General features: G+C 43.9%; 1 long non-coding RNA gene across 2 annotated transcripts; it reads right to left on the bottom strand.

The window, feature by feature from the left end:
- Positions 1 to 1,534: 1,534 nt before the first annotated feature.
- Positions 1,535 to 12,292, bottom strand: LOC102378344. 2 transcript variants are annotated; one of them, XR_323068.1, is made up of 6 exons: positions 12,223 to 12,292; positions 11,447 to 11,560; positions 9,888 to 10,010; positions 6,098 to 6,240; positions 4,728 to 4,786; positions 1,535 to 1,721 (listed from the first exon to the last, which is right to left on the bottom strand). It is a non-coding gene; the product is annotated as an uncharacterized LOC102378344 (long non-coding RNA). The 2 variants fall into 2 exon arrangements; XR_323069.1 differs by having other exon boundaries at positions 6,098 to 6,206.
- Between the last annotated feature and the right edge of the window lie 299 nt (positions 12,293 to 12,591).

Genomic DNA, 12,591 nt, shown 5'->3' with positions numbered 1-12,591 from the left:
GGGATCTTGGAGTCATTACTGACTCCAAGATGAACATGAGCCGCCAATGCCAGACCACAGCCAACAAGGCCAGCCATACCTTGTCATGCATCCAAAGGTGCATCTCAAGCCGGTCCAGAGAGGTGATCCTCCCCCTCCGTGCAACTTTGGTCAGGCCGCAGTTGGAGTACTGCGTCCAGTACTGGGCGCCGCACTTCAAAAGGGATGCGGCCAGCCCGGAGAGGGGTCAGAGGAGGCGCGACAGGCCCTACGAGGAGAGACTGAGGGACCTGAACCTGTTCAGCCTCAGCAAGAGAAGGCTGAGGGGGGACCTGGTAGCTGCCTACAAGCTCATCAGGGGAGATCAACAGCAAATAGGTAGATCCCTTTTCTCCCCAGCACCACCTGGGGTGATGAGGAACAATGGTAATAAGCTGATGGAGAATAGGTTTAGGTTGGAGATCAGAAGGCAATATTTTACAGTTAGGGTGGCCAAAATCTGGAACCAACTTCCCAGGGAAGTGGTCCCCGCCCCTACCTTGGGCAAATTCAAGAGGTGGTTGGACGATCACCTGTCTGGGGTTCTGTGAACCCAGCATTCATTCGTGCCCATGGCAGGGGGGCAGGCTAGATGATCTGTTCAGGTCCCTTCTGACCCTAGCTACTGTGAAACTATGAAACTATGGGGACTGGAGGGGTGGCACTTTCCATTAGAGCAGCTGCAAGAGCCACTCTAATTAAAGTGTCGCAGCATCTCATGCATCAGTGTCCTTGCGCTTCATAATGGTGGCAGGGGTGCTTGAACTAGAGTTCATTCAACAACTTTTAGTTAATGCACCTCCACTGCTATTCTGAAGCAGGGGGATGCTGCTACATGAGATGTACATTGGCTTTACAATTTCCACTAAATGAAAATTGTGAAGCAACAAAAGACTGTATTATAGGTACAGAACTATTCTGGTGCTTAAAAAAAAAAAAAAAAAAAAGCAAGTTTCATCTGTACTTCTATGGATTTTCCTCTAACACTCAACTCTTCCTTTTTAATTTTACTTTTCCTAACTCTTGCTTTATCAATAAGTATGAGATTTTTGCTGTGGCTATCACTTGTCTCTTTGAGGTCAAAGTGGTTTAGTTACACAGCATTTCCTGTGACTTCAGTTGCTGGCATCTGTGATATCCAGTAGTTTCCGTGATTCTGCACAGAAGGCAAAACAAAGCGAAAACCAGCCAACCAAATAAAACAAATGAAAATCACAACAGTTTAAGGTATCTGTACAAACCCTGTTTTTATGTTTATTAGCCTACAGGACTTTTGCTGTAAGCAAGAATTAATTCATGTAATTCATAATTCAACAGCTGACAGCTTTTCTTATACACCAGCAGACGAGATGTGAGGAAGAGACCTTGCTAGGCTCAATATCTCTTTTCAGCAGGCACAGGAGGGAAGGTAATATGCATCTCAGTTATGTACTGAGGACTCCCCTTGCAAGAGGGAATCCCACACAAGAGAGAGAAGGTGAGACTTCCTTTCATATTGCAAGTACAGGATGCAGGGTGGAAAGTTCTGCCAATTCTGGTTCTTGGCTACAGATCTTCAAGAAATTTGGAGGAATCCTCCCAAGGTCGGTTCTTCTGTGCTTAGAGAGGCTTAGAGTGTAGTTCCCTTTGCTCTTTCAAAAATAAAATTGCCATGATGCTGGGTTGAATCTGTCTTTGGAAGCCCAGAGCAAATTGGAGGTAACCTAAGTCACATAATTAGTATCAAGTGTTTTATTAATACAGAGGGGAAATGCCAATAATAACCAAACTGACATTGAACAGCAGGTAGACAATGCACATGACAAGTGCATTTGACTGGTTAACATTACTTAAATTTGTATCGCATTTTATGGAATTCATATCAAACTAAATATGCTTTTTGATCGATTTTTACCTTCTGGTTTAGCTAAGATGAGAAATCTCAAAGTATCACAAGAGTCATTATTTATTTGGTAATCCTAGTAGAGCCAGAACCCAGAATTGGAGCCAGACTCTCCTTTTCATCAAGTTCTCTATGCCAAATTCAGCCCAAATACCTCTAGATAAAATTCAGCTCAGTGGCCATATTTTTGGATTCTAGTCCAAATGAACCTGCCTTAGATTTATCCACCAACATTTCTGATCAGGGCTCAAGCCCTATGTCAGCCAGATGCCTAAGCATGCAGGTAGCTTTAAGCATGTCAAAAGTCTCAGGGATGTCAGTGTCTCATGTTCAGTGTCAACCCTGGACAGAACTCTGCATATTACCCAGCCAAGAACTAATACTTGGAATCCTAGACATATTATAAACCAAATATATAATCAGAATGATGATGATGATTTGCTGAAGACACATTATATAAATCAATGAAAGAGCTCGAGGTTATAAAATAACAGATATGCCGTTCTAAATTTTGTTTTGCTCCGATACAAAAAAAAAATGAAACCACAATCTGATACATCTGGTCCTATCAGACTATATTAAAATTAATAGGCATGGGAATTGTGAAATCCATCAAAAAGTCACAGTTATGTGGAAAGCTTAGTTCTGTCCATGAAAACTTTGTGAATAGATCAGTACAGGGGTGTGGGTTGTAGCCGTGTTGGTCTAAGGACATCGGCAGACAAGGTTCTTTGGGTGAATCTGATCTCTTTTATTAGACCAACTTAAATAGTTGGAAAACCATTAGTAAGCAAGCTTTCGGGTTCAAAAACCCTTCGTCAGGCTAAGAAAGTTTCTGTAGTTGGTGTGTGCTCTTCCTGGATGGAATGAAAAGTAAAGAATCCAGAGGCTGGGCTGGTCTGCATACAAGACAGGTAGCCAGTGAAGATGTAGATTGAGGAGTCAATGTGTGAGAGAGAGGCTGTGGTGGGGGAGAGAAGGGGGATGAATAGTGGAGAAGTACCTGGGGAGTCAGCTGTCAGGCAGGTTATAATGCGTCATAAGTCCAATGTCTATATTTAGTCCATGACTTTTAGTATCCAGGAGGTTGATGAAGTGCAGTTCATAGGCTCGTCTCTGGGAAGTGTTTTGCAAGTTTCCTTTGAGGATCAGGACTGAGAGATTGGAGAGAGAGTGGTTTTCTTGTGAGCAATGTGCCCCCACAGGTAACTGGGTATCCCCGTCTTTGCTAGATTTCCGGTGTCCATTCATTCTGGTGTGCAGTTGTTGTTTGATCTCTCCTACATAATTTCCATCAGGGCATTTGGTACACTGGATAAGATATATTACATTTCTGGAGGTGCAGCTGTAAGATCCAGGAATGCTGATGGCTCTGTTGTGGGGTGTAGTAATAGTGGGGGTGGTGGAGATGTGTTGGCAGATTTTGCATTTCTTGTCATGGCACGGTCTGGATCCTTTTGGCGTGTTCTGGGCTTGAGGAAGTTTGCTTCTGGTGATGAGGTTAGCGTGGTTTGGTGCTTGTTTGAAGGTAAGGATGGGTGGTTCTGGGAAGATCTTTTTAAGAATAGGGTCTCTTTCTAGTATGGGTTGCAACTGTTTGAGGATTTTCCGTACACGTTCAAGGGAGGGGTGATAGGTCATAACCAGCGGTGTATAATTTGTGGGGTTTTTCTTCTGTACTGCAGCAGTTCTTCACGTGGTATCCGGGTGGCTCTTTCAAACGTGCGCTCTATCTCTCTTGAGGAGTGTCCTTGTTGGGTGAAAGCCTTTTTGAGACTGGTGAGGTGGCAATCCCGGGTGCTCTCTTCGGTGCAAATTCGGTGGTATCTGAGGGCTTGGCTGTATATCACAGCTTTTTTGGTGTGTTTAGGGTGATTGCTGGTTCTGTGCAGATATGTATGTTGGTCTGTGGGTTTCTTGTATAACATGGTCTGTATTTTATCATTCTGGATACTGATCGTGTTTAAAAAGGAGATGTTGGTGCTGGAGTATTCTAGAGAAAGTTGGATGGAGGGATGGTGATTGTTGAATTTCTTATGGAACTCAGAGATGGTAGGTTTTCAGTCCAAATGATGAAGATGTCATCGATATATCTTAAGTATAGCAAAAGTTTGATGGTGCAGTTCTTGAGGAAGTCTTCTTCCAAGTGGCTCATAAAAAGGTTGGCATACCGTGGGGCCATTTTGGTGCCCATAGCTGTTCCCATCATCTGGAGGAAGTGTTGATTATTAAAAGTGAAATTGTTGTGTGTGAGGATGAAGTGTATAAGGTCAGTAATATCTTTGGGTCTGTATTCTGTATACTTCCTTAGCCTGACAAAAGCTTTTGGGTTCAAAAACCCTGCTTAATAATTGTTTTCCAGCTATTTAAGTTGATCTAATAAAAGATACCAGATTCACCCCAAGAGCCTTGTCTGAAGAGATCAGTGGCACTCAACCTCTGGCCCACAGGGCAATGTCATCCAGCTCATGTCTGCTTACAGGTCCAAAGCTTTGGCAGTGGGGGAGAGGTGGCAACATTAGATGCTGCTCCCCTGCTGCGAAATTTCTCAACCAATGCAGAGCCCTGCTGGTTGGATGATGTAACCCTGCATTCTTAATCAGGCTGGTGTAAGGAGTCGGGCCCATTTATGGACTGACTGACACTGTGCACCAACTCCATGCTGGATTAGACCCATGAATGGACCCCATGTCTGGTACCCAGCTCACGGCCCTGGAAGCTTGAGCTGAAATAGATAAACATAGTCTATATCCAAACAAGCTACTGTTGAAATGTTCCAAGAGAGTTAAAGAAAAAAAACATACGTGCAAAACTGCAAAATGCGTACCTTCAGGAGATCCACTGTTGTGGTGTCTCAGTTTGCAGCATATTAGTCAGATGCTCCTCCTTTTGAGGAAAGGTTTTCTCGTTAAAATATTCAGCAGTGAATTACAAAATCTGACCTAAATTTCTCTAAGTCAGATTTGATCTCTACACTGTAACGCAAGCAATGATAAGCAACCACAACGAGTTTCCTAGTTCACTGGCTCAAGTGCAGAATCTGTTTCTGCAGATATGGCTACCCTAAGTGGCTTCAGACATGTTGGCCTTTGGAAAAGGAACTACAGGAGGCACTAGACAGAGACCAAAGCTGGAAGAGAGGCTTTAGAACAGGGGTAGGCAACCCCGGCCCAGGTGCCATCGTGTGGTACACGAAGGCATTTTGCTTGGCACGTGTGCCTCAGAGCAGATGGCGGGTAAGAGGCTAAGGCTGCGCTGCCACAGCAAGGATTGGATCCCTTGCGGTTCCCCTGCTATCCGCCCCTGGCATGCCAACATCTTACAAGTTGAGGTTGTGGGTGTTTTTGGCACTCTACCCAAAAATGTTGCCAACCTCTGCTCTAGAAGTAGCTTGAGCAAGGATTGTGACAACACTATTATAAGCAAGGACAAGCAGATACTGATAACTTTTTCTATAGTTTTGAGTAGATACCACCCACTGCTGATAGGTGTTTTCCCACACAGGCCCTCATAGTCTTTTCAGCTCAGCCACACTCCCTGCCAGCCCCTCAGACCTTTCTCCCTGCAGCCTCTCTCATTTTGTCCTTTTATTTGTCCTTCCACTAAATTCTCTCCTAACTAGTGGTACTTGCTATCTACTGCTGAAGGTCACAGCAACCTTGAGGCCATATTTTCCCTTTCAGTTAGCTCACTGCTCTCTTTCCCTAACCAGTGTCTGTCTTCACTTTAGCTTTGTAAGCTACAGGTACTATCTGGTACACAGTACAGCACTTAGCAACTTGGGAACCCAACCTTGATTGGGCAATAGGTACTACTATAAAAAAAAATGATACTGTTTAATAATATGTCAGCCCAATTTATACTCAGATTACTGTCTTTCAGTTCCAGTATATCTAGTAGAAAGGAAATGATCCTGTTTGAAATTGTGACCTCTTGCAGGAAATTCTATGGCTAGGACAGAGAGAGAGCAAAGTTCAGCAAGGGAAGCTTCACAAAGTCCCCCCTCCTTCCACTTACAACTATTCAATTCCAGAGTACGTAGGTATTTTCTAGACAATACCACTACCAGTGATGACATCTGTGGCTAATCCCCAGAAGCCTATGGACCTTCCCCCCCTCCGCCCCCCGCTTTGTTTCAGACATTCAGACATCCTGGAAAGACAGAGTCAGCCACTGAGAAAACCCGTGCCAGCTTACACTTGCAGGATCCAGTAACCTCAAAGGTATTTCTCCAGTTTCCAGCAGAATAGGTTCCCCATGCACGCAGATCTATCAGGCCTTCTGGGTTTCGTCTCCTTTTGTCCTTCTTCAATCACAAAGATAAAGTACATAAAGTTAAACTGCAGAAAAAACAAAACAAAACAACTATCACCACACAGCTGGTAAACCAGCCCTGACAGTTTTCAGGTTTTGGTGTCTTCGTAACTGTCAACAGGAATTAAGTTTTAGGCAGTCCGTGAAAGACTGGCATTAGTTTTCTGGCTAGATTCTTTGGACTATAACACCTTCTACATTTGGACAAACTCTTATGGGAATAAAGCTGAAAGATTTTGCTGCATCCAAGATCCACTCAAAACAATTTGAGGGGAATTAGAAGACTGCAGATAGACAGCCACGTTTCTGGCCCCTTGAGCTGTCCTCAGACAATGGATGGCCTCAGGGTTGCTCTGACCTCCAGCAGTAGATAGCAAGAACTGCTCTACTGGCCAGATTTGGCACAATAATAGAAAATGAGGGTTGGAAGGGACCTCAGGAGGTCATCTAGTCCAATCCCCTGCTCAAAGCAGGACCATCCTCAACTAGATCATTCCAGCCAGGGCTTTGTCCTGCCAGGCCTTAAAAACCTTCAAGAACGGAGATTCCGCCACCTCCCTAGGTAACCCATTCCAGTGCTTCGCCACCCTCCTAGTGAGAGATTTTTTTCCTAATATCCAACCTAAACTTCCCTTGCTGCAACTTGAAACCACTGCTGCTTGTTCTGTCATCTGCCACCACTGACAGTCTAGCTCCATTCACTTAGCAGCCTTTAACTACTTGAAGGGTGGTTTCAATCAAATCCCTCCTCAGTCTTCTCTTCTGCAGACTAAGTAAGCCCAGTTTCCTTGGCCTCTCTTCAGAAGTCATGTGTCCCAGTCCCCTAACCACTTTCATTGTCCTCCACTGGACTCTCTCCAGTTTGTTCACATACTTTCTGTAGTGGAGAGCCCCAAACTGGACACAGTACTCCAAATGTGGCTTCACTGGTGCAGGAGAGGAGAATTACTTCCCTCGATCTGCTGGCAACACTTCTACTAAAACAGCCCAGTATGCCATTAGCCTTCTTGGCAACAAGGACACACTGTTGACTCATATTCAGCTTCTTGTCCACCAAAACCCCCAGGTCCTTTTCTGCAGAGCTGTTGCTTAACCAGTTGGTCCCAAGCCTGTAGTGGTGTATGGGATTCTTCCGTCTTAGTGTAGGACTTTGTACTTGTCCTTGTTGAACCTCCTGAGATTCCTCTTGGCCCAATCCTCCAATTTGCTTAAGTCACTCCGATTCCTTGCCCTACCCTCCAGCCTATCTACTACTCCTCCCAGCTTGGTGTCATCCACAAACTTCCTGAGGGTGCACTCCATCCCATCTTCCAGGTCGTTCATGAAGATATTGAACAAAACCAGCCCCAGGAATCCTGGGACATTCCACTTGATACCGACTGCCAACCAGATGTCAAGCCATTGATTGCTACCCATTGGGCCCAATGATCCAGCCAGCTTTCTTTCTACCTTTCTATCCACATAGAGAGAATATACTTCCTCTGGCTTCACCCCACCACAGACTGCCTCCTATATCAGTTAATACAAATCTATATCAGCTAGAAGGTCCACTATAAGAATCTTCAATTGATTTTTCAAGTCACTGTTATATCCCCCATTTGCACTTCTGACTTAAAAGGGACCATGGATCTGGCCAGGGTTCCTCTCTAGCTACTTACAGGTCCATGATAAATGATCAGGGCCACAGGAGATGAGTATAGTCAACTGTTTGCCTTGCCTTCTCTGCCTGTCTTTGGAAGACAGGTTTTCTCCACTGTCCTCTATGATTGCACACCCCATTATCTATGTCTGTGGTTGAGGATAGGGGGGATTCCAGCCACCTGAAAATGGTTAAAATCCCAGTCTGGGAGCTACTCTGAACTCTCAGAGCATTTTTACTCCATTTACTGTCACCATTGACATTTTCAATAAGTTAACCCTGGAGCTCCCCATCAGCTGAAAAATCATAGAAATTCTTCTGTGTACAAACAGGGAAACTTCAATGCCAACTTCTTCAAATGTAGTGCTTCCAAGCTACAAAGTATTGGGTAGATTGCTGTGCTTCATCTCTTAATAGATCCTGTTCCAAATCAGATTGTGCACCTTTACATTGCTTCTTCCCCTGCCTTTCCCAGAGATAGCTTCATACCCCCCACAAAAGATTTAGAACACTCTAAAAGCCAAACGCAACCCTGCCAGAAAATCTAGCTTTTCTTATATATCTGGTCTATGTCATGTTTTGCTGGCCTAGCTATGTTGGCTCACTGTCCCTTAGTCAACACACCTGTGCCGGAAAAACTCCTGGCATGAATACAGCTATGCTAACAGGCAGAATACTCTTGTCAGCACAGCTTTATATTATTTAGGGAGGTAGTACAGCTATGGCAGCAGAAACATCCCTTCTGATGGCACACGCTTCATCTTCACTGCCAACATAGCTCCAGTGGCAGAGGCTTTGTAGCATAGATGAGCCCTTCAGCCCTGAGGATTATGCTCCCTCCCCTATTGGTTATGCTTTTTCCCAATGGCCTTTCCTTGCACATACCTGGGACATTTTCCAGCCCTCTAACATCTTTCTTTTTCTATTGAATTTGCATGCCATCACTTTGGAGCCATCAAAAGAGAATAAATAGCTATATTTTCAGTAATCACAAGCATCTTCATCTAGGAATCTCACTAATTCCACATGCCGTTTGATTGTTCCTGCTTAAGGGGAAGTTGCATGAACAGAGTGCAAAACAGTGGAGAGTAAAACATTTGTCAGAAAAGACAGTTTTGTCCTGATCTCTCAACAGGAAGCTGATGTTGCAGATGCTGATAGCTTAATCCAGTTGAAAAGGGCATTGACAAATTCATGCAGGAAAGGTCCATCAGTAGGTACTAACCCTCTGAATGCTGGTAGCTGCGGTGAAAGAGGAGCAGGGGGTAGAAAATTCTGGACAGGCCCTCTTCATGCTTTTCCACAGCAACCACTCTGTCACTGTGACAGGCTACTAAACTAGCCGGACCTACCGTCTGATGCAGGAAATGGCAGTTCTTATATTCTAAGACACAGTTTACAGCATTGCTAACCAGTGACCACCCTTTGGCCCATTCAAACCTCTGTAGGCAACCATGTGCAACTCTGTGCACAGAAGGAATAAACCGCATCTGTGGACAAGGGAAGAAGGCACCTGCACGAACAGAATTTCAGTTCCAGATGGAGCATTCGTCCTGATTCATCTTCTTTCTTTCTGCAAATGTGTTGGAATTAATTCGTCTCCATGGCTTTCCCTCACTAGTTGAGCCTCTTAGAAACCATGTCTGGTCCAGAAAGGCCATATGCATCTAAAGTGGATGCACTGCAACCCTTCCAGTATTTTGAATCATTGCTCCAATGTGGAATGGGCCTTCAGGGGAGTTTTGATTAGCTCCTGGTTTTGTCTAAGCAGAAGCCCCCCAGCCAGGAAGTGATACATAGGCAAGATCTAACACTAGACCTGTGCATACCCTGTTACAGTCACTGAAAGTTTCCTTTTGGCACAGCTCACTGCTTGGCCTGGGCTCTAGATTCCAAATCAGGAAAAGGGAATTCTGAATATTAAGAACCATTTTTTTTTTTTCTGGTGCTTCCTTCAAGGCGTCAGCTTGGCGGAAACTCTGGGGATGCTGGGTGCAATGGGTATTTCTGACAAAATAATCCTTCAGACTTTACCTGCAGAATGTAATTCTGTGTGCACTAACTTCTGCAAATGCTCTGTTCCACCAGATCTTTAGGCCTCTTTGAAGGAGTACACTGGGGGCGGCAGCCAGTGGGAAGCTCACTGAATGATGTATGCTACAGGAGGAAGAAGAAATGCTGAGTCCCCATGCAAATGAACCTGCATTTTGTTACATGTCATATTTTACATTTAAATAACACTTTATGTATTTATTCATAGCACCAAAAAGATATCTGACTAATTCTCACAATACCTCAGCATGGTATGTAGGTACACAATTAATTATCACAGTTTTACAGATGAAAGAACCAAGGCAGAGATGTAAAGTAAGTTAGCAACATCACGCAGCTGGGATTAGAGCTCAGGACAACCTGATACAAAACCTTCACCCTTTTCTCTAAAATAGCTGTTCTGAAATTTTCTGAAGAGTCACAAGTTTTATCTGAAGATCTTGATAGGTATTTCCCACCCACCAAACAAAATTCACACTCCCAAATAGCATAAAACGAAAGAATCTCAAACTCAGATTTTCCAAATACCTTTGTAGCCTAAGGAAGTGTTTTATGGGTTAAAACTGAGAAAAAGTATTAATTTATAGTTTCATAGTAGCTAGGGTCAGGAGGGACCTGAACAGATCATCTAGCCTGACCCCCTGCCACAGGCACGAATGAATGCTGGGTTCACAAGACCCCAGACAGGTGACTGTCCAACCTCCTCTTGAATTTGCCCAAGGTAGGGGAAAGGACCACTTCCTTGGGAAGTTGGTTCCAGATTTTGGCCACCCTAACTGTCAAATATTGCTTTCTGATCTCTAACCTAAACCTATTCTCCATCAGCTTATGACCATTGTTCCTCATCACCCCAGGTGGTGCTGGGGAGAAAAGGGCTCTACCTAAATGCTGTTGATCCCCCCTGATGAGTTTGTAGGCAGCCACCAGGTCCCCCCTCAGCCTCCTTTTGCTGAGGCTGAACAGGTTCAGGTCCCTCAGTCTCTCCTCGTAGGGCCTGTCCTGCTGCCCTCTCGCCAAGCGGGTGGCCCTCCTCTGAACCCTCTCCAGGCTGGCCACATCCCTTTTGAAGTGCGGCGCCCAGTACTGGATGCAGTACTTCAACTGCAGCCTGACCAATGTTGCACAGAGGGGGAGTATCACCTCTCTGGACCAGCTTGAGATGCACCTTTGGATGCATGACAAGGTATGGCTGGCCTTGCTAGCTGCAGTCTGGCATTGGCAGCTCATGTTCATCTTGGAATCAATAATGACTCCAAGATCCCTTTCTGCCTCTGTGCTTTCAAGAAGGGAACTCCCCAGCCTGTATGTATGCTATGGATTCCTTCTCCCAAGGTGCAGCACCCTGCATTAAGCAGATGCTGTTCAATAATCTACAAGACCAAGCAGCAATTTATATTGGGATATTGTATTTTGTATTCACATAGGACTTTATATCCAGTGATTTCAAAAAACAAGTATTCCTAAATTCTCACAACACTTATATGGGACATTAAGCACATACTTCCATTTTATTGGTTAGGTAGCTTACAACACAAAATTACCTCATCCAAGTTCATATCCCAAGCCAGCTGAGACGTGGACACTGAAGCCAGGACTTGTAACTCTGGATATCTTTCTTTGATCAAGGAGTAATACTCTACTGCTGTCACCATGAGCTTAATTTGTTATGAAACATGTACAGAATTAAAAATCAATTGTATCAGGTGTGTTTCTGGTATCTTAAATATGGTAGGCTAGCAAGAAGCAAAATAATACTAATTTTGTATTTAGACTGATAGCTAGAAAGTAATGGAATAATAGCAGCAACAGGTTCCACAGGAAAACAGCTGTAGTAAATTTGTTTGAGTCAACAAGTGGTTTTTTTTCATTTATCTTTCTTTTCTAGCTATTATAAGTTTACAAAAAGCCCAGGAGAGAAGGGATTTTCCCTTGACTCTTCAATACAATGGAATTAGAATAGAGTGAAGTACTGAGCGAAATCATGACTTTTGAAGTCATGCAGATAAGGATCAGTCTACTTCTGAATTTAAAAGAACCTTGTGGGAGAGGATAGATATTGTCTAACTTTGACTTCAAGCAGGATATACACTAGTCATCTCATTAAGATGTTCCGGTATGTCAGAAACATTATTTCCCACCAAGCTGTTTTGTCAAGGTCCCTAATATTTGATATCATATTAATATGGGAGGAGAACGCAACTCACATGAAAAAAAATGAAGTTGCAATATTCCTAAAAACCTTAGGACATCTGCCAGAATGACAATACAATTAGACGTGATATCAGCAAGCGAAGGAAGGAAAAGTGTAGACGCTTACTTTTAGTAAACATAGATATTTACAGCCAACAGATGCCTTAAAAATCCAGAGGCATGATGATAAGACCGGGCACTCAGAGCAATTGCTACACACAGCAGCAGAGGGAACTTATGTTTACTGCCACACAGCTGGTGTGATCATGTGACTGCAGCAACAGCCTCTTTTCCCCAAGGTATCACACAGGATGCCCCACCCTAGTTACACAAGGTTCTTTGGGTGAATCTGATATCTTTTATTAGACCACCTTAAATAGTTGGAAAACAACTTTTAAGCAAGCTTAACCACCCTAGTTACATCACTGTGAGAACCAAATACTCTGATGCAACTCAGATAGACCTAAAGGAAGTAAGAATATAGGGATCAATGTTC

This window comes from Alligator sinensis, unplaced genomic scaffold, assembly GCF_000455745.1.
Source record: "Alligator sinensis unplaced genomic scaffold, ASM45574v1 scaffold111_1, whole genome shotgun sequence".
NCBI lineage: Eukaryota > Metazoa > Chordata > Crocodylia > Alligatoridae > Alligator > Alligator sinensis.
The sequence above is the reverse complement of the archived record's forward strand: the minus strand, read 5'-3'. Positions and strand labels throughout refer to the sequence as shown.